The 27,724-nt window shown below is 37.5% G+C and overlaps 1 long non-coding RNA gene across 1 annotated transcript; it reads right to left on the reverse strand.

The window, feature by feature from the left end:
* Window positions 1-5,947: 5,947 nt before the first annotated feature.
* On the reverse strand, window positions 5,948-23,786 carry LOC148223952 (uncharacterized). The gene is made up of 4 exons (XR_015803556.1): window positions 23,570-23,786; window positions 13,467-13,489; window positions 12,509-12,550; window positions 5,948-6,425 (listed from the first exon to the last, which is right to left on the reverse strand). It is a non-coding gene; the product is annotated as an uncharacterized LOC148223952 (long non-coding RNA).
* Between the last annotated feature and the right edge of the window lie 3,938 nt (window positions 23,787-27,724).

Consider the following 27,724-nt stretch of genomic DNA (forward strand, 5'->3'; position numbering starts at 1 on the left):
TAGCAATAGAGTCTTCCCTCAGGAGCATTTTCTCCAGACTAAACAGCCCCAGTTCCCTCAACTGCTCTTCACAAGACTTGTGCTCTGGACCCTAAACACCATACACACCGTGTCTTTCATTTGCCTCAATACAGACAGTCTGGGGGGCAGGTGAAGAAGTGGGTGGTAAATATTGAAGAGGTAGTGAAAAGCAAAGGTAAGTTAATGATAATATTTTTTTCAACCAGTCCTTGTCTGCAGTTTCATGTTGGAGACAATGCTAAGCAGATGCTCTACGTAAGTTTGCTCAGATGTGATTCTGCAAGCATAGAGCATGCCATGAATCCAGTATCATTATGCCTGTGAGATGGCATAATATCTGTAAAAAGCACAATCAAAACTCCAGCAGACTGCCTTTTGTAGGGAATTGACGTGCTTCTTGAAAAAGACAGAGAGGCATATTGAGCTGTGGTAGAATATTTACATATCAAACATATCTGCCCTGGTGATTCCATATTGTCTTCTCAGCATGCAGATTGCTGTGCAGTTTAATTTTTCAGCTTTTAATATTAACAGCAGTTAAACTATTTTATCTAGTGTAAGTGGAAATTAGAGAACTATCACGATGACCTTTGAAGGGATGTAAAGGACAAAAAAGTTAGACAGCTCTCAGGGATAATCTGACCAAAAGTCTTTCCTGCAAAAATTTCTCTCATGCCTACCTGTAACATCAAGTCCCTTGGGTTGCAGTTGGGGTGCCAAAACCTAGAGCCCTGGTGACGGCATTTGGTCCCTACTGCCTTGAAATGATCCTGAAAATGAGGCTAATGATGAGTCTTAGTTCTTACTGCTCTAAATGAATGGACTTTTATTCTCAGAGAGAATATAAAATTTTCATGTGCTACAACACTTCAACCAGCTAATTTGTTTACTATGGCAAGCAAGGAAAATTAAATTTCAGATACTTCAGTGAAGCCAGGAACTGGAAAGAGAAATATTTGTCATAAGTTTGATTCTGACCAAAAAAAAAAATAAATAAACCCAACCAAAAATACAACCCCAAAGTAAACTTAAAGAAAGAAACTAATGGCCCTAATCCATTGACTGCAAAACTTTTGAGGGTAAGACTTTTCTCTCAGAGGTGTTAAGTCCATCACAAATGATGAAGGGTCTCATTAGATGAAAAAGCATTTTCTTCCTTGCAGTAAGAAGCAGACTGTGGTGATGAATAAAAAGAAATGTAAATAAAAAGAGATAATCCTTTAGAAAAATTGTCATTTCAGAAAATGTTGAGAACTATAAGCAACTAAGCCAGGCAGGTAGATATAGCTACTTATTTAAAATGAAAACTTTTTTAAAAATCACTTTATGGGCTATATTTGGCTACCTTTAGATAATGCAATTTTATTCCAGAGATAGCAACCCTGACTTCTTGTTTAGTCAATAACTAACCAAGGACAGTGCACATTAAAAAAATCAAATCTAGCCTGTACAGAAGTCCAAATTTGCCCCATCATTTGCTGTCAAACACCAGATTACCCCTGTTAATATGCAGCATAAACCAAGTCTGAAGTGATTGAAGTGCCACAGCCCATGCCCAAGTGCCATTTAACACTCAAACATGATTGAGACCAGGTTTGGACTGGATCAGACTTTTACTGAACAAGCATATATAATTTTATTCAGAAATCTGTTACTTAGGTATTCACTTAAGAAGCAAAAGTTGTGTCATTCTACTGGCTTTGTCTTATAAAATTAAAACTCAAATCCAAATTTCAAACATCTAGTATTATTGCCAAGCGGGGGGTCATTGATGTTTGCAATATATTCTGTATGTGTAGGGGATAAATTGCACAAGATTTAGCAATCTGTACAAAATTATTCCACAGAGAGGTTTTCCATGAAATAATCAGACACTTCATTCTATTAGGAGACGACATGTAGTGTGGAAAAATTAAACATTTCTTGCAAACAATTTTTAAGGAATTTTCCATCCTCAATAGTGTCTTAATAGTGACTAATAATTTTTAACATTGCTTTCTCTACCGACATTTTCTACATTCTAGATCTGTTCTCTCACATCACTCAGTGACCACTGCAAGGTTTCTCAAACTTTTTAAAAGCTACGTCTTCTAGAAAACAACTTCAGTTTCAGCAACCTGGTCATTATCAAACATTGTAGCCTCATGCACAGTTCTCTTCTATGCCTTCTTTAGTAGTCCTTTATTCGCAGCAGTGAAATATGTGAAAAAAGGTAGTGCTGACCTTCATAATATGGCACTTCTCTCTTTTATTGCATTCATGAGTAGGCAGTGGAGTTTTAGGGTGGCTGGTGTTTGAGTTACAACTATAACAAATGTATTTTTTCCTCAGAACTATTGAGATTCATTACTGCCCTCTTCCTGTTAGGTAGGAGAGAAGTGATCTCTGTCCTTTCTTAGAGATCCATTAAGGATTCTCTCATTAGCCCTCATATAAGTTGGCCTAGAAGATAGTGATTTAAAGAAAATTGACCCTCTGTAATAAGAATGCCAGCTAGATGAGCCAGAGGTCTATCTTGGCTCTTTCAATAGCATTAGGATAAAAACCATGCTCTTTCATATCTATCGCTGCTCACTTGGAGTGAGGGGTGAGGAAGTGAGGTCCAGTGTCAGCAGCCAGCAGCAGTAAAATAAAGGACGTCAAGCCTTTCATCAGTGTCCAGGATCTGTCTCTCAAAAGGTTTCTGCATGAGTGGGCTTTGTATAAAGGCCAGACCTTTGGTCCTAGGGGAAACAACTCCTATCTTTTGGCACGACACTTAAGCTGATTGGACAAAACATTGTGGTTTCACCCTTTCTCCTTAGCTGTGTTATCCTATAAACCTACCTTGAATTCAATTGTAACGCTGTAGGATTACAGTACTGTGCCTCTGTGCTAAAGACTGTGGCAGTTTGCCATTTTAATCTATGCTGTGTGTCTAAGTAATTCTTGCCTGCTCATCTGAGCAATATTTGAGCTGGGGAATAAGGAAACAATAGATGTGGAAAATGCAAGCTGAACATAAATTTCAGCTTTTGAATAATCTGCTCCTTTCATCCCTTATTTTCCCATCTCAGCTTTGCAACTTTACTTACTCAACTGAAGCAAAACTTATATTTATTCATTCTTTATATGAACTCCAGCAAAACACTGGAGAGTCAGCTCTCGGGACAGAAAAATCCAGGGCTAAATTTTCATGTTTTCTCTCAACATTTGAACACAAACCTCTTCTGTCTCTTCAAGGACTGCTTTGTTTATGACATTTTTTATTGTTTTAGATAACTACTTGGCTTCTGAAGTGGGCTCTTGTAGTGTATGTGGCCTCCAAACAGACAAAGGCAGCAGTGCTTTTATCCTTTTGACTACTTGGTCTTTGTACTCTGAATGCATTTGTGAGACGGAACCTCTAAGAAAGGACCAAAATAGTTATGTTGCCTTCAAGCATGAATAGCTGCACCTGGGGATGTACTCATTGGGTACTTATATTCTACTTCCCAAGCCTTGCATATTGTTTTTCTCTCTTTCATGTAACTTCAAAATATAAAGTTAAGGGTCAAAAAAATCCCAGCAACAAGCACATTGCTTTTTACTCTGAAGTCTAGGCATGACAGAAAGGAGTCTGAAGGATCTTCTGAAACTTTGCCAAGAAAGTTAGATACAGCATTCAAACATAGAAATACAATTACAGTAAATGATTGATTGACCTTTCTGAAAATATGTTTACTCTACTGTCTACTTCTAGGACTATTTCAGTACCTTGACATTTTCATACTTTTATAAAAGCTTAAACCAAAGCCTAGATGGCTGCACAAATATCTAGAGGATGGTGGTCTGTTGCAGAAAGTTGTAACTCTCCTTATTTCCATTTAGGGTAAAAGATAACAATAACTAACCACATACCTGCATAAACAGTGAAGCTTTTTGCCCTTGTTGTTTATGGGGCTGCCATTCTTCCTAAATTGCATGTTTCCAAATTTCTTCCAAAATTTTTTTATATTAAGATGTAGTAAACCCAAGTTTTTATTACTACTTACCTTCTTATCTGGACCCTGATGCCACAGTCAATGACACAGTCACAAGCTGGTGCTAAATAACCAAATTATGGAAGAATTGGATCATTCCACTTTCAGAGCCACAGAACCCAAAGAAAGAGATCACAGAACAAATTAAAGTCATAGTTATCTTGAGATAATTCAAAGATTTTGTTTTAACTCAGCAAGCAGTTTCTTTGCACACATTCACTCTCAGTTTGTTCTTCATAAATTTTTCATATAAATTCAAATGCTTCAAAGAACTGATTATTGTACATAACTTCCAGTTTTTTTAAATTACAAGCTGTTTGATCCTTTTTGTGTTAGCCATAAAGTGGGTGATTTGCAGCAATCGAGCTTGATGTGCATTCCTGGGTGTACTGTGCCCAAGGAAAAAGGGTGCAGAAGCCAAGAATTCCCACTCTTTCCTTGACAAGTGGTGCTAAGTGTAACCCTGTGTGAATATGGGAAAGGTGCTGCTTCAGTCATCTAAATTCCTGAATTAAAACTCTCTGTAGTAATCTTCCAGAGCAAGGTGCTAGGGCAATTAATGGTCCCAGACCATTCAAACCCTGTTGTCCTCATGCAGCAAGTTGAACAGCAATACTACCAAAAGATTTTTTTACTTCAGAAGATTTCATTATGTCGGACCAAGAACCTAAAAAAATTATGTATACATCTATTTTTGCATTTTGTACTCAGGTAAAATATACTGTGATTTTTTTCTGAGAGCCTTTTTTGGTGAAATGAAGGGTTATAGATCCTTCTTGAAAACCGTCAACTTGGGCTTTTTTAACTTAAAAAGAGTGTACATCTGCTTTAATGGAATTGTAATGTGATGCATTAAGGAAAACAGTTTCACAGATGATTGAGAAGTACTTAGCATATGGTTAATCCATAAGCTCAAGTAAGTAGAAGTTTGCTTAGCAACATACCCAAAAGTAAGCAGGACAACCATCAACGCTGAGTGAACTTCTCTGGTGTGCCATAGCACATGAGGAGGCAATAAATACAGTTTGTAGTGTCTTACTTGTTTTGATATTGATGTAATTTACTTACAGAGTACTATTTTATGATACTTAGTATCAAATCTCATCTCAATATGCAGCAGAGAAGTCTGAAAATGACATAATAAAATACAAGCAGCTGTGAGACACATCATAAAGATGACACCGAATGATGTGAAACAAGTAATATTTTAGAGCAGAATTACCCAATTTGCTAGAGCTCTTACTAGAAAAACTTTCACTGCATTAATTATTCACAATCCCGATATTTAACAGTATAAATCTTATTATATAACATAATATGTTTTCCAAACCAGAGGCCTTCTTCTGGACTGTTTCTTGGAAGGTATTCCTTTAAGCAATTGATTTTAAATAAGAAAGTAGACAAAACCCTGTTAATTAACCACTTGAAGGAACTGCAGTGGGGAATAGTCAAAGTTCTTTCAGAGTTATTTTTTTTCTATTCAGATGGTGAAAGTTTACTAAGATTTTTCCATTATTGCAAAGAAAATCTTCACAAATTCTCCCTGCCCTACCTGTCAATAAAATTCAAACAAGAACCGAAATAAATATTATTTATAACAGAAATAGGAAAGAAGGATTTTAAGCAGAACAGAAATTTAACAATTTGACAATTTTATGTGTGAAAGAGGGTTGAATGAGAGTCATAAAGCCTTAACTAGAATATAGTAATCTGTATGAGTAGTGGTATTTTAATTAACCAGCAGTCTTGAAATGACTGTCAATCCTAATAGTCTGAAAGTATTTATGAATACAGCTCATTCAATTCTGTCTTTCTCCGGTTATGCCTCCACGAAACCTCCTTAATCAGTGGAAATGTAATTTCTGGCAGTGCTGCATGAAGTAGTTGAAATTATCTCTTCTATAAAGGCAGTCTTTGTAAGCTGCTTTTTTCTTTTTTTTTTCTTTTTTTTTTTTTAGTAAAGAAAATGCACTTTTTGGCATAATATGTCCAGTATTTATTTGACTGTGCTATGTGACTGGGACAATATTTATAGCATTTTACACTCCAAAAGTTTAATTCAGACTCATGCTGATCCTTTATGGTTCTAGATCTTGCTGGATTGCTTCTGTGGTGGCCACTTCTACCTGAAGATACCTGTAGTTTTTCAGCTTATTCCCCCTGTTTCAGCTTTTGCATATTAAATAGGTCCAGAAGCTAGGACAAAGGAAGAAATTACACCTCATCAGGGTGAAGTGCTGTTGAGTTTTCTTCATAACGTAGATGCGAGGATTCTTCCTACAATGTTCTCCTTCTTCAACCATGGAAACGAGGCAATGCAAATAAAAAATGCAGAAAATAGGCGGCTGAAAATGTAGTTACTTCTAATTCGGCTTTTGATTTTCTTCACAAGCAAATTTATATCTTGGATGAGGAAAATAAAATGGGGATATTAGAAAGCAACCTAAATCTGAGAAAGCAAAAAAAATGACATGACAAACGTTTTCCTAAAATCCACATGCATGGATCTCTGATGTTAACGTGGTTCCTTTTAGTCTGCAGGAGCCTCATGAAATCATATTGTGTTGTGACATAGAAACATTTTCAAAGTGTTAGATTCTTATGCAGCACTACATAAAATGCTTTTGGTGGTATTATTTTATAAAGATACCTTACTAGCACCTAATACTCAACTTCTTAGAGTATTAAAATGTTACTTTATTCAGCTGATAACACATTTTTTTTTCAATTTTGTTTAGCAAGGCTTATAGAAAATTAACAGAAAAAAATTTGATACAAGATGAATTGCTGAATATAAGATAACCAAATTCTTCTACTCCAGCAGCACCTCCCAAACTGGAGAGCTGTGTCAGACTCAGCTGTGTAGACTGAGGCAGTACTGATGCCTTATTATTGCTATTTAAGCATTTTTAAAGTTTCACATGGGTTGGAACTTCTGACAAATGAATGAAAATGTGCATGGTTCAGTGTGCCCTAACAATACTGTGGACAGATATTACTAACTCCTTACATTATCAATTCATATTAAGCAATCTCCTGAAGAGCTTCTGGTATTTTTTAAATATATGCCTCATTAATATCATTGCAAATTAAACCACAGGCAATGATAGTAATTGCTGGGTAAATAAATAAAAGAACAACATTACTATTTAGCTGTCTTTTTTGGTTACATTCCTGTCTGAATGCATCTTGCTCAACTAGTAAATGAAAAACCCACAGGATATTCCTTATTCTTTACACTTTTTAAATATGTAAAGACATTAGTTTATTTGCAAGCAAAGTAGCTCTGCTAGCACCCTCCAAACATTCAACAGTAAATTATTGATTCAGCATCCTCTCTACAAAAAAATTCCAACACAAATAAAAATTCATGTCAGATTCTCTCTAACACAACTTCTGGGAAAGAAACCCCCTCTGTATTGTATTGAAGCTGTTACTTGATTGCACAGTGTGTCAATTCATGGTGTTCTCTTGCAGCTTCATGTATGTGTTTAATAAGAAATATTGAAATAAGCTCAGTGGGACACTGTGTCTCAAAGAAGATGGTCAAGCACTGAAAGCAAACCACTACTGTCTTTGCCAAGATAAAGAAAAGGAGCTAGCTTAGAATGACTCCTCTCATTCCTTCTAGAAGTTATACAAGAGATATAAAGGTCTTACAATCAATGGTGGAAGAAGGAGGGGGTGTCAGATGTTGGTTGAGTAGCCTGATCTATATCCACAGAGCTGAGCATGATCATTTCTTCTACAGGCACTGGCAAAGCCATCCTCACTGTGTCCAGCAGAGCAGTGGTGAGTCTCCTCTACAGCTGGTGTCCTTAAGTGTAGGGCCCTTAAGTGAGGGCCCTCTGACCATTGCAGTGGGCCCTTGTCCTAGCCTGCATCGCTGTTCATCAGCTTGAATGCAAAGCTGCAGTGGGAAACCATGGGAAGATTCAGATCACAGCTTGCAGTCAGTCATAGTTCGGTGAAACCAACTGTTGTGAATTCAAGTATCTTAAAAACACTTTGCTGTATGATGTTACAAGTATTCTGAATAAAAGTGCATGCTGTCAACTGCTTTAATGCATGTTAGGTACATGTCAAATCTTGGTATATAATTAAACAAAGCTTTGTTTAGAGCAGGCAGAAATTAGGTCAGTGTACTCCTATCTCTGCAAATTAACAGCCTCTAGTTTGTGAAGGTACTTAAGCAGCTCTTTTAATTGATTAGTATAATGTGTTTGATTTAATAATATTTGCAAATAGTATCGTTTTCTATCAGCCTCTAATGTGGAGGTCAGTGTGCCTAGTACCTTTTGCCTACAAATCTGATCCTCTAATTTATTAATGTTGGATTTCATGTTTTTGCATTGTCATACTCTGCTGCTCAACAATGGTGAGTAATCAGTTTTAGATTTCTCCTGGCCAAGCAGAAGAAGTGCCTGAGGAATGGTAAATGCCTTTAAATACATCCCACCTGAAAACAAGTAGCAGCTGTTTTGTAATCTGATTGAATTCAACACTGGTGCAACCACTGGGACTGCTGTTTGCAGTGGCTATAGATATATGTATATACTCCCTGTGCTTTTCTGCTCTCTTGGATACCTAGCTGAGATATTAAGAAGTAATCTCTGGGCAATTGCCAGATAGGATATAGTTTGTTTCCTGGAGATCAATATCCTAGGATGGAGGGAGTGTGCTAGTGGTTCAGCACTTCTGCATGAACACAATTAATTACATAGGTGAGCCCTGTGTTTAGACACTTTCATCTTTGATCTGCCTAACAGCCTCTCTGCTAGGGATTATCCTCCATCCTTACTGACTAATTTGACAACAGACTTTATCTGTGTCCTTTGAGATAAAGATGAGAGACAGAGCTGTCTATCAGTGCTCTGAATTTTGTAGTGTTAAAAAAAAAAAAAAGTCTTTACAACGTAAACTCCATTATGAAGGATACAAAGGAAGTCCCCACCGTGAGTATTCTAATGAAAGAGAAGTCCCCTGGTGCTACTGAGGACTGAAATTGTGATGACTTCTGTTCTGCTCTAAATTACTAATCGACTTTTTTCTAAAGAACACCTACTAGGAATCTTGAAGTTTTATGGTAAATGCTAAACAGCAGCTGTTATCTAATTGTGTTTCCCATTCTACAGTCCTCACAAATATCTCTTTAGAATAATAAGCTGGAGACACTTTCAGCTAAAAGCAATGCTGATCAGAGGCAACTGTGTTAATGTAAGAGGATAGGTCACAAGTTCAGAAAAGCCATGAAAATTACGGATGAGTTTTAATAAATCTCTCTTTAAGGTTCTTTTATAGATTGGTATTTTCATAGCTTGTTTTATGGCATGAGAAGCTGACATGCTGCTGTGAGCATTACCTAATGAATATCTGCCTATCAGCACACAGTCAAAGAAGTAATTACTGCATTAATATTGAGTTTTATGTCATTAAATCACTATTTGGACCTAGCCATAATTTACATTTGAAAGTATGATCACCATTAGCAAATCATCATTGATGATCATCTTGATAAGTTAAGAAAATTACTTCTGGACAGAGTTTGTACCTTTGTGCCCAACTTTCAGGTTAACAGTTGCTTCTCTGTATACACACTTCTTTGTGTATACACACTTCTTTGCCTACATTTTTATTTTCTTTCATTTTACTTAGCCAATTTACTGACTTGTGTGGACCAATGGAGAAATTAATATATACTTCTTACCTTAGAGCACACATTTTTCATATAATTGATACCAACATTTTTTATTATTCTGAGATAAATGTATGGTGTAATACTTTTCTATTAATACTGGCTATTTGAAAAACATAAAGACAGAAAACAAATCAAAATGGTGATGGGAGGAATACTTAAAAGTAGAAGATAGGAAAGAAGAAATAGGTTATAATTTTGCAGATGTTCTCAATAATTTATTTTACACTTTAAATAGGCGGCCTGATTTTCAGCTCTGTCAAGTAGATTTAGGTACATGATATAGAAATGTAATTAAGAGTTTCATTAATATTTTTGTATAGCTCAAGAGAATATTTTTTGGTAGACAAAAGTGATGGCAGGCACAAGTACTCCTAAATATTACATTTGGATCAATGTAGGATTTTGAGTCAAATGAATCAGACGTGACATTCTATATCAAGTTTGCTCCACAAACGTGCTGTATCAAAAACCTGGGTTTAGGTTTTGAAGTGCAAAAGTGGAAGATTTAACCCAAGAAATTATTGATGTTATTAGTTATGCATGGGCAAAACCTACACTTTCCTTAGATGGCTGATTCCAGCAGTGACTGGCAGATGGGAGCACTAGGGAGACTGAACTGCACTGTCTTTATGGACAGCCTGAATCCGCTGTGCCTGCAAGGCTGTTCTGCACTCGCCCTGGACAACAACAGGAGCGTTTGTTAAGGAGAGTGTTCAGTGATCCCTCAGTGGTCTGTCCTGTGCTTTGGCAGATGGGATCGAGTGGTTGACGTGGCGTGGATGGATGGCTCCATCAGGGCACTCCCTGTGGTGCATCAGCTACTGCATGACCTGCACCTAAACAGTGAGGAATGCTTCAGGAAGTAATCTGCACAGGCAGCTGGCCAGTTAGCTTTGGGACTGCTCTGGCATTGTCTGATTATATTGTATCTGATTATAATTGTATTTGATTAGAACAGCAAACCATCTCTGTTGAACCATGTCTGACTGGAGGCTCACTGAACCCATTGTGATAAATTGCTGCTAGGTTAAAGGTCTGGCATCTTTTACATTTATCCACCTTGATGTGAAGGACTATGAAAATCTCAAGGCAATGAGAGATCTGGGTTCAGAGGGGACTTGCCTGCATGAACAAGGCATGCAGAGCCTGCCCCTGTGTGTACTTTTGAGCAAAGAGACATTTTATATCATCTTTTCCATCATCTAGTTTTCTTGCCTTGAGAACTCAGTTGTGAACTGACCCCAGTCCATCATGCTATTCATAAATTACTAGCAGAACTTCGAAGTTCTTCACACATTAAAATAGATGTTTTGAAAATTAAAGGGAAAAGCAGGCAAGAGATTCAATATCCAAGTGAGTCTCGTATCAGGAGAACAATATTAACATTGATTCAGAATACCAGTCATGTCAAAATGTGCTAATAGGCAAACCAACACAGTTATATATAAAGATATGTATTTATACTCCTTCCACAGTTATATATAAAGATATGTATTTATTTAAAGTCACATATGTGCACTTTTGCATGTATGCAGACAAGTATAAAAACAAAACGTGTTCTTTTCTGTTATGGGAACATTAATATTTGAACTTTTTCTAGCTTGTAAGTATGTGAAATTTGCAAAGCAGCTGTGCAGGTAATGGCTCTCATTTATGCCGTCCTAACAATGATCCCCCATCAGGTTTTGCATAAACAAGTCATCACACATTTTGTAACAATTTTTAAAATGTAAATTATTTACACAGAGAATGCTTATGGCTTAGGTAGGTGACTCCTGTAGCTTATAAATAAGTTAATAACAGAAATAAATAATTCAGGTACATTTATTTTTGAATCTGTTACTATGAAATCCTTTAATATTCAGAGCAAATATATTTTAAAGATTGTTGGTATTTCTTGAACGTATGTAGGATTAATTATTGCAGTGTCTATTTCCATAGTTTGCAAACTACTTGCATGCAGAGGATCCCCAAACTAAACAAAACCATTTTACAACAATCGAAGTCTTGTTTCAGTTATGTACTTGAACCACATTTTAGCACATTCTGAACACCACCCAGCTCATTAAAGGCTCAGCACAAGCTTAAGAACTGCTGAATACAGTAAGAGTTAGTGTGAACTCAAGTGCTTTCCTGAACAAAAGCCTAAATTCTTGCTAGGCTTCTACAGACTCTAAGAATCCTCCCTGAAGGCAAATGTTATGCTGCAGACAGAACATACTGCAAGTGTTATTTCAGACTTTCTCATCTTTGCTGGAAGCTGCTTGCAACTGCTGTGAAACACTCCTGGTTTCAGGGAGTTTCAAGGAGGAGAGGGTTGTATGGTGTCACTATCAGGTTTCCCTCTCCCCAGCTTTTTCTGTGTGTAAAGCCCTGTGTTCTCATGGAGAGAGAGAAATCATCAGATGTCAGCGGATCTCACAGAGCTTGCTGCTCTACGTCTGTGAAGACCAGAATGAACAAGCTCTCTCTCTTTGCACAGTTCTGGGTGTGCTTAATCGATTAGAAAGAAGTTCAGGACGTGTTGTGCTTCAATGACAGTTAGAATCCTTTTGTTGTGTTCTTCAAGCAGATGAATCCAAGCTGGATTTTCACTACTAAGTGGGAATTTAACTAGATTTTATGATTGAAAACTTAGTTGTTGACCTTTTGTCAGTGAATGCTAGTTTTTCAGCCTGAATTTTTCCTACCTTTTCTTAATGTCCATATTCCATGTGAGGTTTTTATCTTTCCTTTTTTCTTTTGTGCTTATCTCAGCTTTTTCCTAATTTTCTCTTTTTATACTTACCATCTCTTCTAAATACTCCTTTATACTCTTCTGTTTCCAACACTGTAAGAAATTGCAAAATTTAATATAATATAAATATATCAAGTGTATTTAAAAGTTAATAAAAAAGCAACATCTCTCCACCTCCCCAAAAAATCTTGACACCACCTTCTCAGAGAAACCCCAACAACCCAAACCCATTTTCCTGTGTTGTGCCCCTCACCACCCTAATTTTTTTCTCCAGAGATTTGTTTTCCAATCCCACTATTGAACACAGTATTTGGCTGAAAGCGATTCTTATTCTGAAACAGAAGGAAATACAGATTTATTTTTCTTTAAAATTAGAGTGATTGGACTAATTTTTCTCAAAATGCAACATTGGAAATAGTCAAGGAAATGCAGTAACAGCTGGTTTGTATCCATCTCCCCAGACTTAAGAACAATCAAAATAAGCAAATTATTTATCCACTGATGCCTTGGCACATGTTGGCACTCAGATAATTAGAAAGTTATCTTCCAAGAGGAGGTCACTGTATTTTATACAGCCTGAATATGCCAGATGTTGGGACTGCCAGTTATTTAGCTAAAGACATGAACCAGTGGCTGAGAGGATTCATCATTATTATGAATTCAACAGTAAATGTGATGTTAGAACAATTAGGGTGATGATCTGCCGCTTTACAAATGTGCAGAGGAATCATTATGGAGAAGGGAAATCATCACAGTAAATGTAAACTTGAACTGGATTTGTAAATCATTGAGGAATTTCCCATGCAGAACTGTCTATTACATAATACATCACTCATAAATGCTTCGTACTTTTTGATTATGATTACATTAACCTAACTATTTTTACACGTTGTTTAGGCTTATTTATTACTTATTTTACTTAACTTTTTACCTGAAATTGCTTAACAGGCATCAGAAAAAACATCATGAAGGTTTGAAGGTACAGTAAATTTTCACAGTAGTTTCCTACCTGACTGTCTTTTCTTTTAGAGCCTATATTATAAAGAAAGAATGAAAGACACACAAATAAAAGTTAATAGAAATATATGTCATATGCTAAATAAATAAATAAAATATCTTAAATTTAAATCGGAATCTTCCGTATATATAATCTTGTTGCAGAATGTTAAAAACATGTTAACTCCTGTCTTGTTTTAGAGTATTATTTAAATAGTCCAGACTGGATTCCTGTCTAAAGAAAAATTCACCTGTAATATGAATGCAAAATATAACACCATCCCAGAAAAAGACGAAAAGATAGTGTAATAAAACTAGAAGAGTAAATGTACTTTTTAGTTACAGAGTGAAGCAAAAAAAGGGAGTATTTAGCAATAAATCATCTGATATGATATACTCTTGGAAAAGTCCTTTTGTTAGCTGAATTGCTCAAGGACATTAATTTTGAGCATGTTAGCTGAATTTTAAGATTCTGTTTGAATGAAATGACAGATTCCAGGGACAATACTGATCTGGATAGTTCAAAGAACAGTGATGGTGTAGGCATGGTTTTTGTGTGGTGCTGATTTATTTACTGGCTTGTCTTTATCTTAGCTCATACTTAGCTTAGTTTAGTCTTAGCTGATGGAAGGTAAATTCTGTAGTATGTGTGTAATATTAATTTACAGTTAAAAATTTCACCCACGTGGTGTAAAGTAACTCTTGAAGTGTTGTGGTCTTCTTTCTGCTATGAGAAACAGTATGTGTCACTGAAATTATCTGTTAAAAAGTGCTTCTCTTTTTTTAAAGAAGTTTGGTGAGAAAGTTTCCTACTCAAGGGACAAATGCAATAACAGTGTCCTGTATCTATGGTGCAGGAAACAACAGCCCTTGTGTAATTAGCCCAGACATTTCAAGAAGTATCTTCTAACTGTCATGTTTAAAGCACAGACAATTTTTATTTTTGATTTGTAGAGTAAAAAAGTACTTTCCTAGCCTATGACACTGAACACTACATTAAAGTACAGGAGATAACTGACGCGGCCCGCCTTCTCCAGCCCGCACCGACTCGCCCAGCTGGCTGCTGAAGGCGAGCCCAGAGCCGAGAGTGGCGCACTGCCAGGATTCAGGGGAACCCGGAATGTGGGAAGGGCTCTGAACCCGAACGGCCGTACACGCGTCCGGGGAGGAGCAAAGGATCGAGACAGAGTCCTTCTGAGGTTCCGGGGAAGCAGGATTTATTGAGGGAGGAAGCACAACTCGGATGGAGTGAAGTGAACCACAGAAGGCAGGGAACACAGCCGTGCAGCAACTTAAATAGGGGCCCTCCCCCAAGGGCGGGTACAATACAGAACCAATGGCTGCAGTTTGGGGTGTAACATAAGGCAGGGCTGATTATACACACAACCAATAGGGGAAACATAGGCGGGGAAATACATGTAACATCACATCGTGTGCTAAGAAGGGGATGACTGATACAGAAGATACTAGAAGGATAGGAGGGGCTAGGAGGGATTGACAATCTCCGGGGCAGGGACTAGAGTGAGGGACAGGGAAGGTTCTGGAAGGTGGGTTGGGACTTGGGTTGATTGATCACGGGAAGGCGGGAATTAGGGCAACTGAATTATAATGGGGGGGGGGGGGTGTACAAACAATGGAACAAACCATCTAATAACAATAAAATAACGCAATACAACAGATAACCATTAGGAATTGCTTAAGAAATAAAAATACAGCCTCTCCCTTGGTCTTGACACAATCTTTCTTTCAAGTATTACGTAGAGTATTGCCATGGAACTCATGAATAAAAACTTCTGTTCTAAGAGATACGGGTAAATCTTATGCTTTTTGAATGGTGTTTATAATTTTGTTCATCACACCTGCCTAGTTTTCACCTCATAATACATGATGGTACATCTGTTGGTTAATGGGTCATCTCAAAAATTAAAACCTTTAGAGATACTATGAAGAAAGTTAGGAAACTTTACTTCTATTTTCTGTAGTCTTCCTTAGATAAGCTATGAAAGGAAATATTTTATTCTAGTATTACAGTTTGCACTGATTATGACTTTATCTAGTTAAAAATCTTGCAAAGAAATTTATATTTCCTTTTGATTATGATGACAGATTTCTATAGATCCATCTTCTTTTTGTTCATTATAGCAAATGCAATCTTCAGCTTCTGACTCAGAACAGTTGTGGCCATGATAACACTTTTTCTGTAATAGCTCTTTATAAAGTAATTGAATATATGATGGAGAACCATTAGATTTTTTTGAAAGTCCTTGATAAATAGATTATATTTGAAACTCTCTTTTGTGAAAGTTCTGCTTCATGCTTGTGCTTTTACGTGCCTTTCAGAAAAGCATTTAGTGAGTCTGTCAAAACTCTAGAAAAACGCAGCAGATGCATCCATTGTTGGTAAAAGTGGAGATGGGTATTAGCAGAGTTATAGCAAAACTGTGAATTTTTTTTCTTTAACTGTGCTTGCTGGTAAGATTTGGATGAAGAGGGATATCTGGGAGATCACCCAACATGAACAGTAAGTTTGGTCAGAGTGATGGGCGAGACAACGCTACTGGCACAAGAATATGAATAAAAGAAACTTCTTCATGTGGGTGATGCAGGGACACTTACTGCCCACGTCCCTGGGCAGTAGCCATAGCATGTAGAGGATTATCTGAGCTGAGGCAACCCTCCAGGACAGGAGCCAGAAAAGCCCAGATTCTCCTCAGGCAGGAAAGCAGGGCAGCCTGTCAGACTGCACTTCTCCTCCCCTGGACTCTTTTCCTCCTTTGGACAGTAAGCTCACTGCATTCAGGGCAGTGTTTGACACAGAACTGTCTGTCATTGCTTGCAGGGACATGGGACTCAGCGTGTATGCCTTTGTTCCTAGACTGTGCTGGAATTTTGCTAAGCTGTAAGGAGACCTTTGCAATGGAGTCAGGGATAAAATGCAAAGATACAAAGCATGCTAGGTTTATAACAAAGAAATGTGCAATTAACTAACATAACAGGGAATTACTAGGTTGGAAGGGTTAAATTCCACTGCTCCTTGGAAAGAGAGTAGCAAGGTGTGTTATCATTGTCAGCACAATGACAAGGCCAGCTAGAGAGGGAAGTGGGGGAAGGAAGGATGCCAGGATAATTTGTAAACGTGATCTAAAGACCAGGTCTAAATCCACCAATGATTTTTAGGGATTTATAGGATTAGCATTTAACACCTATGTTTATTTTAAGAAGTTCTAAGTTTTTTTCCTTCTTTTTCTGAAAGGTTAGCTTTATTAGTGCATTTATTAGTATATTAAATTGATCCAACTTTGCAGTCTCACAGTAGTCTATTTAGTATATTTAGAGTATTACTTTTGATATTTTATTTTACTTATATGCAAGCCAGAGTACACCTCAGGATGCTGTTATCATTTTGTGATATTTCAAAATACTGTGCTTGGATTTTAGTCTATATATACATGATCAATTATTTCCCTTTGACAGTGCTGTTATTACATATATATTCCACAATTCATGTGTGCTAAATTTGTTATTGATCTTTAGAGCAATACAAACAGTATGCATTTATTTACATGTATATACATGCATGAGGAGGTAGTTCATTTACTTGCTATTGATTTGTTTTCTTTTTGATTCTGGCAGGCTGTTCAGCATTACATTTTGTAGTTTATGCAATAATGTTCTGATGGAAGTTGTAAAAGCAGAACATTAGCAAGCTTATTTTTGCTGTCTTAGTAAATCTGTTCAGAAGGTAGATTATACAAATGGTAGTCTCTGCACCTGTCTTTTTACAGAGGATTATAAAATAAAATGTTTTTCTGAAGATAAAAGCACAAAAGTGCTGAGCTTACCTCAGCATTCTTGACATCAACATAAAGCCTGAGTGATAGATCAGGATTCAAAGTGAGGAGGTATCAATCTGCTAAGTTTAATCAGTGAGGAGTCCCAACGGTACTATTTAAATTTTTAAAAATGCAAGTTTGCTGTTATACTGATGTATATGGCTCTTCTCTACCTGGAGTATCCAGCCAAACCAAGAAAAATTCTCTCAAGTTCAAAGCCAAACTCCTCATATTAGCCATTTGTATATGCTGACCTCTGAGTGGTCTGAGTCATAGGGGATACTAAACTATGAAGGGAATCAAAATTAATTATGGGTTTATGCTGCCTCATATTCTATATGTATGCCTGTATTTAGTGTTGGACATGCATTTAGATTTTTTTTTCACTCATGAGCAAAGTTCTGCATGAGTGAAATAGAACCTCTCTGCCCTGTTCCTGCTGATAGCCTGTCTGGTAGCAGGAAGAATAAACCTGTGCTATGCATAATGGTTGTGTTTACAGCTCTCCATTTTATATTACAACACCACATAAAAGCAGACTGGTGGGTTAATTTTGAATATTTTTCTTGTATCAGTTGACCTTTTAAAATTGTTTTTATTTTTACTCATATATTCCAGTGAAGATGAGTTTTGAATGAAACTCAAAAATTTGTAAGATGTCTTGCATAGTTTTGAGAGGATATTTAAAGAAATAGCAGTCTGATTCATAACGCAGAAGATATACAGATTAGTTTTCACAGAGTTAGAAATAATGTACAAAATGAACCACCATGTAAAACTATCAAAATGCAATAGATTACTCATAAAGTAAGAGTCTGTATGTTTAGAAATTCATTTAGGACATGGGTGATTGTGCCATGATTTATACAGCAGCATATGTAACGGCTGTGATCCCTCTTGCAGTGATTGTCTAAATTCCTTTTAAGTTGCAAGGTCTATTTTGTTCTTACTTGAATGTCTACTGCCAGTAGAACTTGCATTTTCTTAAATGCAATGGTACTCTTCCACTCTTCCCAATATAGGTTTCCAAGAATTAAAAAATGAAATACTGTTCCTCTTATTTTTATGTCCATTTTAGAACAATATTTCAATTAGGAGTGGAAACACCTCTTTGAAGTTCTGAATTTAAACTCTGAAAATAGCACTTTTGCTTCTGAAATAATTATTCCAATGTCCAATATTTGTTTTTACTTGAATCAATAATTTCAAACCAGAAGGTAAATAAAAATGAGAAGTTAGAAATCCAGGTAAATATATACACTTCTGTGTAAGAAGATATATGCTCAAGAAATGTGGTATAAATTTGGTAGATGAGGAATGAATGTAATCATATGACATTTAGGTGTTATTATTTAATTTAAAGCATTTACAGTGCAATTAGCAACAATTATATTAAATCACATTTGAAATTCATTTTTAAATTATAAAGTATTGTGAAGAAAAGCACATGAAACTGGCATTTTTGTTTCATTTTCATTCCTGTTGCAAAAAAGAAAAAAATACTATATAGAAAGTGCCATGTTATAATGAATTCTTTGTGTATTCAGAATAATAATTTTGCTGCCTTTTGATAAAGAATGAGTATATAATTTAGTAGCTATTCTCCTGTAACTGAGGGCTACCTGAGGGTAGTGCTTGGCAGATTTGTTGAGCTGCTTGCCTGTTATGTGTAGGGATCCAGCTTTGCCCTCCTCTGCATGCAGAACATCAGCATTGGTGAGAGACACAATGCCTCTCCCTGCTCCTGATAGTTTTGGGAACTCGACCTGAATGCAAAGGCTGAAAGATGCATCCCTTCAAAATCCCAGAGTCCAAGGAACTAAGGACAAAATCGCAGCTTGGTGTTATGGCCAGAGCTGCGCTCACTTTGCCACTATGGCCCCGTGCCTAGACTGAGTTCCACTCCGGGAACAGGAGGCCTGAGATGTGGCTCGACCTATGGCTCCATGGCCTTTTGGCTGTCAGATTGGGTTCGAAGGAGGCAAGGAGGAGGGGGAGATCTTTTGCATAGGATAAAAAGGATTTACTTTGGGGAATCCGTGAAGCAAAAAACAAAAATGGCTGTCCTGGGGTACAATGCAAAAATGTGTATTCTATCACCATCTGTTAAAATGTGGGAGGGGTGGTGATCCTTATCTCTGTGGGAGATATCCTCTGCTGATGTGCCATCTGATAAAATCAGGGGGATGACCATCGTTATCTTTTCACAACCCATCCTTCCTCCAGAAGATATATTCTGTTAATGGGCCATTGAGTCCTATTGTGTGACTGATAAGATTACATCATCCCATTGGGAGATGCCCCAGCCAGGGGCAGGAGCCAAGCCTTTCCTACCTAGATAAAAAACTGGGGTTTGGGACTCGAAAGGAGACCTTTCCACTGGATCCCAGAGGGAAGTCGGACCATTTCCACATCATCACTGGACCTTCGGAGGAAAACTGCACCTTCTACAGGAGCACTGCTTCAACTGAATCACATCTGTCATCCATGAGGACTGCAGCCACCATTTAATGGGACTGCTACCAACACCCTGACTGACAGGGTGTCAGGTTGTTTTTCTGACTCTGTTGATGGTTTTTCTTTTGTATTATTGCATGTATTTTATTTTTTTCTCCTTTTTCCTATTAAATTGTATTACTGACTTGGAGTCTCGCACTGGTTTTGCTTTCAAACCAGCACAATGGCCAAGGTGCAAGAACTTAAATATGGGGGAGGTTCAAGGGGAAGGTACAAATTCTTAGCAAATTGGAGAAATTCTGAGGAGGGATAAAGTGCGGGGTTTACAAAGACATTGTCCAATGAGAGAGGTAGGGGGGAAACTGGATCACATGGACTAATGAGACCTCCAGTTTTAGGGGATTTCCAAAGAGGAATTCCAAGCAGGGGGCTGGCTCAAAGCAGGATTGACAGGTAGTTTAGGATAGATTGACAAGGTGGGTGGGAGGGTATAATTTTGGACTAAACCATTAGCTTAGGCAATAACAGAACATACCATTAACAAGAAACACACTGCAACATCTTGCACCGAGCAAGACACTGGCATTGCAAGACAGCATTCATGTGAAGCAGGCAGAAGGGCTGCTTGAAGCACAGCTACTTCCTCACTTCTTTCAGGACTCAGATGGTCTTCCGTGCTCTCTCTGCTCTTGCTGTGTGCTCTTCTGCAGGATTTAGCACATTGCTTCCAGGCGGATCCTCTGCTGTGTCTTGTCAGCTTGTTCTTCACTACTCAGGCCCCCTAGTCCTGCAAGGCAGCTCTGCCTTAATGAAGGAGACCGTGGAGCCTGTCCCTAAAGCAAGGCAGAACTGCCTTTTACCTCCCGGGAAACAAATGCATTAATACATACATTCTGTATGTTTATATATCTCCATTGGTGCCTCAGAAAACTCTTCTTCCTTGGGAAGTTCAAGTTTTACCTTCCTTTGGCCCTCCATTATCCATAGGTCTGGGGCAAAGGACAGTGGGAATGGTCAGAGCTTTTGTGAATATGCATGTACTAAGCAGGGCAGTGGAAAAGCGTGGGACAATCACTGCCCTGGAGTGCAGCGGTCCCTGGCAGTGCTGGGCTGGCTCTGCCTTCCCGCCGGGGTCAGCCTCTTCTCTTGGATCCACTTCAGCACAGCTCGCTTCACCACAGCACGTCAGCCGTGCCTCAATCCTTACAGGAATTTCCTTGGGAGAGAACCGACAGCTGAGTATATTGCATCTCACAGTTCCTGTGCTTCAGGCATGCCCTGAATCCCTGCCGACCTCAGCCCGAGCTTTAGGGTGCCTGAGAAGACAAAGCAGACCCTCAGGGCAAACACGAAGCCCTCAATAGCAGATGTTTGCTCCGAACCGCGGCATCAGTGACATTTACCTTCTTCAGCAAGTTCTTCTCTGAGCTTAGATGCTTTATTCATCTCTCCTCTGACAGTTATCCCTTTGTTGTGCAGGTTTCACCTCAGTTTACTTGAAAAATAAACCCAAATATATTCATTCCTACTAATGAGTAATGACTTGTAATATATCTTCTCTATTCATGCATAATGACTTAACTGCAGTGCATTTGCTAAGCTGTAGCTGGGGACTTTTTTGTTTTTTGTTTTCCCCTCATTTCTTCCTGCCTCCTTTCAGAGTGAGAAGGTTGAGGCTAACAAGCAAGTCATTACCAGTGCTCAGGTATGTGCCACGATTCAGAATGACAAATAATGCATCTTAAAAGCCCATTGGTGGGCAGAGTAGCTGGTGCTTCCAGGATGAAAAACGAAAGGCTGGCTGACCCACCTGACACACGCTGCAAACAATTCATGACTGTTGCTGTGGGAAGCAGTAAACTTTCTTTCTTTACATCCTGACCATAGTAAGTGGAAGAACCCAGGTGATTCTCTTTCTTCCTCTTTTCCTGCAGCCCTCTCTCTGTCTTTCCATTTAAGATGAAGAGCACATCCCTTGCTGATTTTCTTTCTCCTTTATGATATGGATCAAAATGACTGTATTTTGGCCTTCCATCTAGTGTGGAGCTGGAATTATTTTGCTGATGAGGAAGGGTAATTTCAGGCTTTTTATCTTGGATACCACTAAGTGACCCACTAATTCAAAATGTATGTATTTGTATAACTTAAGTGATTTACCTTTGATTTATAATATCATCTCTTTGCTTTTCTTCTATGTCATATCAATAACTACAGGGTTTTTTTTCCTTCTGCCTCTAAAATGATTTATATTTGAAGATGAGATTCCAAACCTAAGTTGTTTAAGTCTTCTGCTCTCTTAACAGGTAAAAATATCTAATGAAGATGATGTTATGCTTAAAAGTCTTCTGATCTCTACACATTACATTGTCATGTTAATCACAATGTCGAATTTCTGTAAGATCCAGTGTTTATCTATATTCTAATACTTTCTGTAGGTGATTACTGTAATGCTACAGTGCAGATATTATAATCTCAGCCAGCTAGGTTAGCCAGGGATGCTCTCTGGAAGGTAGGTGTAATGGGATCCTCTAGGCATCTTGTGAAACATAATAAGGATTAGCAAACTAAAGCAAACTGTTGGACTGTTAAATAGCATAGCTAGTGAGCAATTAGCATGGAAAACCATAGGAGAAAAAAACCTGTTTGAAAAACATGAAGGATGTGTGTAAAATTTGTGCTGTTCTGATTTCCTGTATCAGTACCAGATTCTTCTCTTGTTAGGAAAAAAAACCCCAAAATGTAGGGGTAGACAAAAATGGTGAGGCCTGTGAAGACGTGCAGCAATTGGACTGTTCTGACACTGCTGTGTGACTGTGTTACTATGAAATAGTGTTGGCAATTCCAAGTATATGTGTCTGGACAACTTCTATACATTTTCTGAAACAAAACAGGAATAATCAGTTCCATTGCTCTGATGATGTATTTTCTTTTACTAGCAATTTACTTGGTGTCACTTACTCTGTTTTTTCAGTGTATAACATTATGAGAGGCAGAAGTGCATACCAAGTGGCCAAATTTCTGTAAATTTATACATAGCTCAGAGTCTCTGTTTAGTCAAAATTCCTCTGACATATACTGTGAATTCTGAGAAAACAGGAATGGGGGGAGAAATTCTGGCAGTTTTGAACTTAATAGAAGAGGTATTTTTACTAGTAGGGCATGAACATTTAATCACAGACTGCAAACTAAAAATAGGAGAAGGACATGCAGCTAACGAGATTGCCTCAATTTATATAAAATTTGAGCATAGTTTATTTACATATCTTAGAAGATGAGGTCAAGTGATAAACATGGCTAAATTGTTGCCACACTCATGAACAGTTTCATTTAAGACTGTATGTGCGTGGCTTGTTAAAATGTTTAAGTTTGCAGTTGGTCCTTCACCTTTCTATCGAGCACTCATTAATTAAGCTTTGAAAGACCAGGTTAAGTAAAGACTGTAGTGAACGATAGATTTATAATTCAAAAGGTATACTTTGTGTCCACCCTTCCCCTGAAGATAAATTTCCTGGTCCTGATGAGTTCTGAGCAGGGGCTGTGAGGACAGTGGTACACTTTTCTGTGAATCCATCTCCAGTTACTTCCATGAAGGCTTGGTGACTACACAGCAGAAGAAGAAGATTCCTTCACTGCAGGGACACAGATACAAGTGTAATCATAATTGACAAAAGCTGCTTTCTTTACAAGTTGAGAGTTGTCTGATTAAAATTAAACTCTATTGTAAAGCGGGTCATAATCTCTCTGGCCATATTCTGAAAGGGAAGGTGTGACCTAGATGTCACTTGCTACTCAAATAACAAAAAAAAAAATGAACACAATTACTGACCTTTTCACATTTTGAAGATATAGCAGATTAATAATTCTTGGTGGTAATTATGGGTGAAGTCTTTTTTCCTTAATGTTGTGGGGCTCTGCGTTGTTAACTGATAAGAATTCAAAAACAAGTTATTAATTTCCAAGTAAAAAAATTCGTGTGTTCACTAGTGCTAAATGGTTGCAGCTTGTTTATGCTGATCAGTATTTTTTATCACTTAAAGGACTGTCCTGGGAAGCATATTCATTTTTCAGTAGTGGTTAAATAATTTGCAGAGCCAGAATTTTCCTTGGTGGATCAACTATTCAGAATATTCCTGCTTATCCCTTATACTACGTCATATCTTTGATTTGGTTGAGACATGAAAAAAAAATTTAAAAAGGCAAATAGACTCTTTTAGCAGGCAAAACACAATGCAGTTCCCTCAAGCTGACTGCTCAAGCTGGCTGTTCCTCACAACACATTCAGTCATGGAATCTGTCAGTACTTAGACACCGTCTCTCACTAAAAGACTCTCATACCTTGCCATCTGTCATGTTCTGCCTGTTCCCATGGTAAAAAATGTCTCCCCCAGTTTTGTCTGATTTGACAATCATTTCCACTGAGATTGGTGATGGAGCAAGCTTCAGAAATGTGTTCCTTTTCCCAGCTCTTCCCTTGGATTGATCACATCTCACTTTAGGATTCACATATGTAGTCCTAAGTGACTTTGGTGGGTCTTCTAAAGGATGAAGACCGATGCACAGAAAAGGTTGTGCCTGAACTTTTAGTAGGTAACAGTGTAGAAATTTAAATTTTTTACATTCTTTCAAACTTTCAATAGAGTTGCTCACCTTCAGTAAAAAACCATACATATTAATTGGAACCTGTATAAATTTTCAGAAATATGTATCAATGATGATGGAGGCAGTGAGAGGGCAAGGAATAAAGAACTGTCTTCAAATTTAATAAATAGCAGGGGTGTACTGTACATGGAAAAAAATGCACTTTCATTAGGAACAAAGAAATGACAATACTGTCATATACATATTTTATCTTTAGTTATTTACCACAGTGCATAAATACTGACAATAATCTGACAACTCATACTTCTCTTTTCCCAGTCAAATATGAATTTACAAATATTAATCCTGTATTTGTTCCAGTAGAATAGCAAAAGGAGATACGTTACCACTAATTAGCAACTTCAGTGATTTCTGAAATATTCCTAAAATGTTCCTTCATCACTCTGATGCTAGTTTTATGTTCAGTCTTCATCTCATTTCCCAGATCATCAGTGTCTGTGTTTGAAAGCTAAAATAGCTAAGTCTCTCAGCAAGCACCAGTAACACATGGATGCTCTCCAGTTCCCTGTGCACCAGCTGCAACACATCTTCAGTGAACACCATGGACAGAAGAGACTTAGACGTGCCAAAGATTATGCCAGAGCAGCTGTGCATAACCGGCATGCTCATGACCCCAATCCATCCCACTAGTAATATCTACTGATACCTCCATCATTCCTATCAGGCAGACCTTTCAGGTGCCTGAGGATTCTTCACTGTAAAAATGTATAGAATTAATAACCAAATTCAAAGGGTGTGCCTTTAGATATAAATTCAGTAACTCCGTGAATAGCAACTTAAAGAGCATCCTCACACAACAGAGGACTGTTTAGCTGCCACAGTCATTGTAGAATATTCAACTAAAAACATTATAGTGCATTCAAAGAAGACCTGATAAAGCAGGGAAGCGTGCTTTGTACCCGTGGTAGTTATAACATAGACATAGTACAGCAAGTACACTGCACATATCCAGACTGTCATGCATGCATGACTTGAAATGCACTGTAATAATTTATGCTAGCTGAGGAAATGGCTTGATGTGATATCAAAAATAAATTTCTGGTGATTTGAAAATAGGGGCCCAAGCCTGGATGACTGGAGGTCCTGTTAATGGTCTGAAAAATATCTGCAAATCTAAAGCAAATTTATGAAGCCTGTAAGCTTTCCACAGTAGCTTTTGGGCTATATGTTTCCAGAAATCTTGCTAAATGCACTTAGAGACTGTACCTGTGTGCCTGTAATTTTCATACAAGTGGGATAGTCAATATCATATGTGACCTTATTTACAGTTGCTTTTAGCAAATGCTTGTCAAAGAAGCCATCATGGAATCCATTTTCTAAGATGAAGCCTTCTGTGAGAAAATTATTTTATATAAAGTTACTTTATTTCTTGTGACTCTGCGGTTCTCCCAACTGAGAGAAGTGCATTGGATGTTCAGGGACAGGAAAGGACTTTATGGTTTCACCAAAAAACAGTAGCTGTTAGAAATAATAATAATAGTTTTCCCCCTAGAAAAAATGTTCTAGGTTTTCTCATGTGCATCTAGGAATTTAAATGTAACTTCAGAAGAAACTCCTCTGTTGTTGGCTCTCTGTCTGGCATAGGAGCACAGCAAGCATTCTGTGAACTACCACTTCCAAGTGCAGATGTTCTAGAAAATTGAGAGAATGCTACAACGTGTGTCTTTCATGTGTTAAGTCAGCAGATGTTCAGATCTTCTCATTGAAGGCTTTGTACTTGTTTCCCTTAGCTTACACAGTGTATCACAAACCCCAAAATTTCTATCAGGATTTGCTCTCATAAATGTAACAGAAAGAAAACTGTAGCTAGTAGTTCTGGTATTCAGCAGTAGCATTTTGATGTAACCTTGTAAAATCTCTGTGAAATCTTTCTGTTTTACACTAAGTGATGATTTTATGGTGCTAGTCACTGCAATATGTAGTTACATGTTTATGTAGTTTTACAGTCTTGTCAAGAATGCATTTCTACTAGCATCACAAATTATTCAGAGAAACCTGTCAGGCTCTTCGTGCATCTAAAAGAATATTTAGAAATATTTGTATTCATCACTTAGTATAAATTCAATGCTGAACTTGTCTGTGTGATTAAATTTTGTTAAGACTTTGTGCTATCACCAAGAGTCAAGTGCTTAGTACACTTTTTTGACTGGAAAATATATTTGCACCTATTAGAAGGCAAGGAGAATAAATCTTGTGGAGACACCAGATTAATATATCAGCATAATCTGAATTTATTAACAAATGTAAAAAAACTAGAGAAAATTGGAGCATGAGGTTTTTTTACATCAGGGACAGTACTATTTTCTCAATACCATTTGTGATGCTATATAGGATGGTGTTCTTCAGTGGAAATCCTGTTGTTAATGCTTAGTTTTGTCTGTGTCATATTGCTATTACTGTGAGGTGACCTCTTTACTATGTGGAACAGCAGTCCAGACTTGTCCCATGATAGGGACTCCTTAAGTAGAGAAAAGAGAGACTTTCTCCTTCCAACAGACTCTGGTATCAACAGGCAATTACTCTAGAAAACCTCTGTGATGGGATACTATACAGTGTTGAGAAAAAATGTGTAGCTGCACCACTTAATTCCAGACATTATGAACTGATGACAACTTTCTGGCAGTTGTAGGCACCACTGTCTCATATCAATAAAGCTGCTAATGTAAATTCAGAAATATAAGGGACAAGAATGGTGTGCAATAGTATTTCTGTGTGCTTTTTGTTGACTCTATCATTGGTGAACATCTCTCTGACTTGTGTTCTGATACTTCTGGAAGAAAATCTTTTATTAAATTAGTATTTCATCAGCTTACCAGGTTACCTCAACAGCTGACTTCATCACACATCCTGCTAGAGCTCATTATGAGTCTTTAGTTAGTTTTTAAATCAGTCTACTGAGGGTTCTGTTTGGCTAATTCAATTTCCCTTTGAGAAATGAATAAAATTTACACTAAATTCTGTTCACTGTTTTTACTGTGGAAGCCACTGAAAATCAAAGCTCTTTTTCTCACTTATTTTTATTTCAGAGCCTTATCTTCAAGTTATCCAAGTTACTGACTATATGGTCTTTGTAGTTTTCTACTACTGCAGACTGCTAAGAATAATTTTATAGTTTAGAAGAGTATTTATTGGGTCTGCCTTTTTCTTCATGGTATAATTCTTTCTATGTCCTGGAAATGCATCTAAAGAGGTGCTATGAGGTATTTTAGTGACAGTTTTGGCTTTATGTCTCATTATCTGAAAGACAGCATCTCCAGCAGCACAGGCATATTTCATCCTGCCAAGGCCCAATGTGGAACATAATGTGTGAAAGAGACTCCAA

This window comes from Sturnus vulgaris, chromosome 4 (genome assembly GCF_052056855.1).
Source record: "Sturnus vulgaris isolate bStuVul1 chromosome 4, bStuVul1.hap1, whole genome shotgun sequence".
Taxonomy (NCBI): Eukaryota; Metazoa; Chordata; class Aves; order Passeriformes; family Sturnidae; genus Sturnus; species Sturnus vulgaris.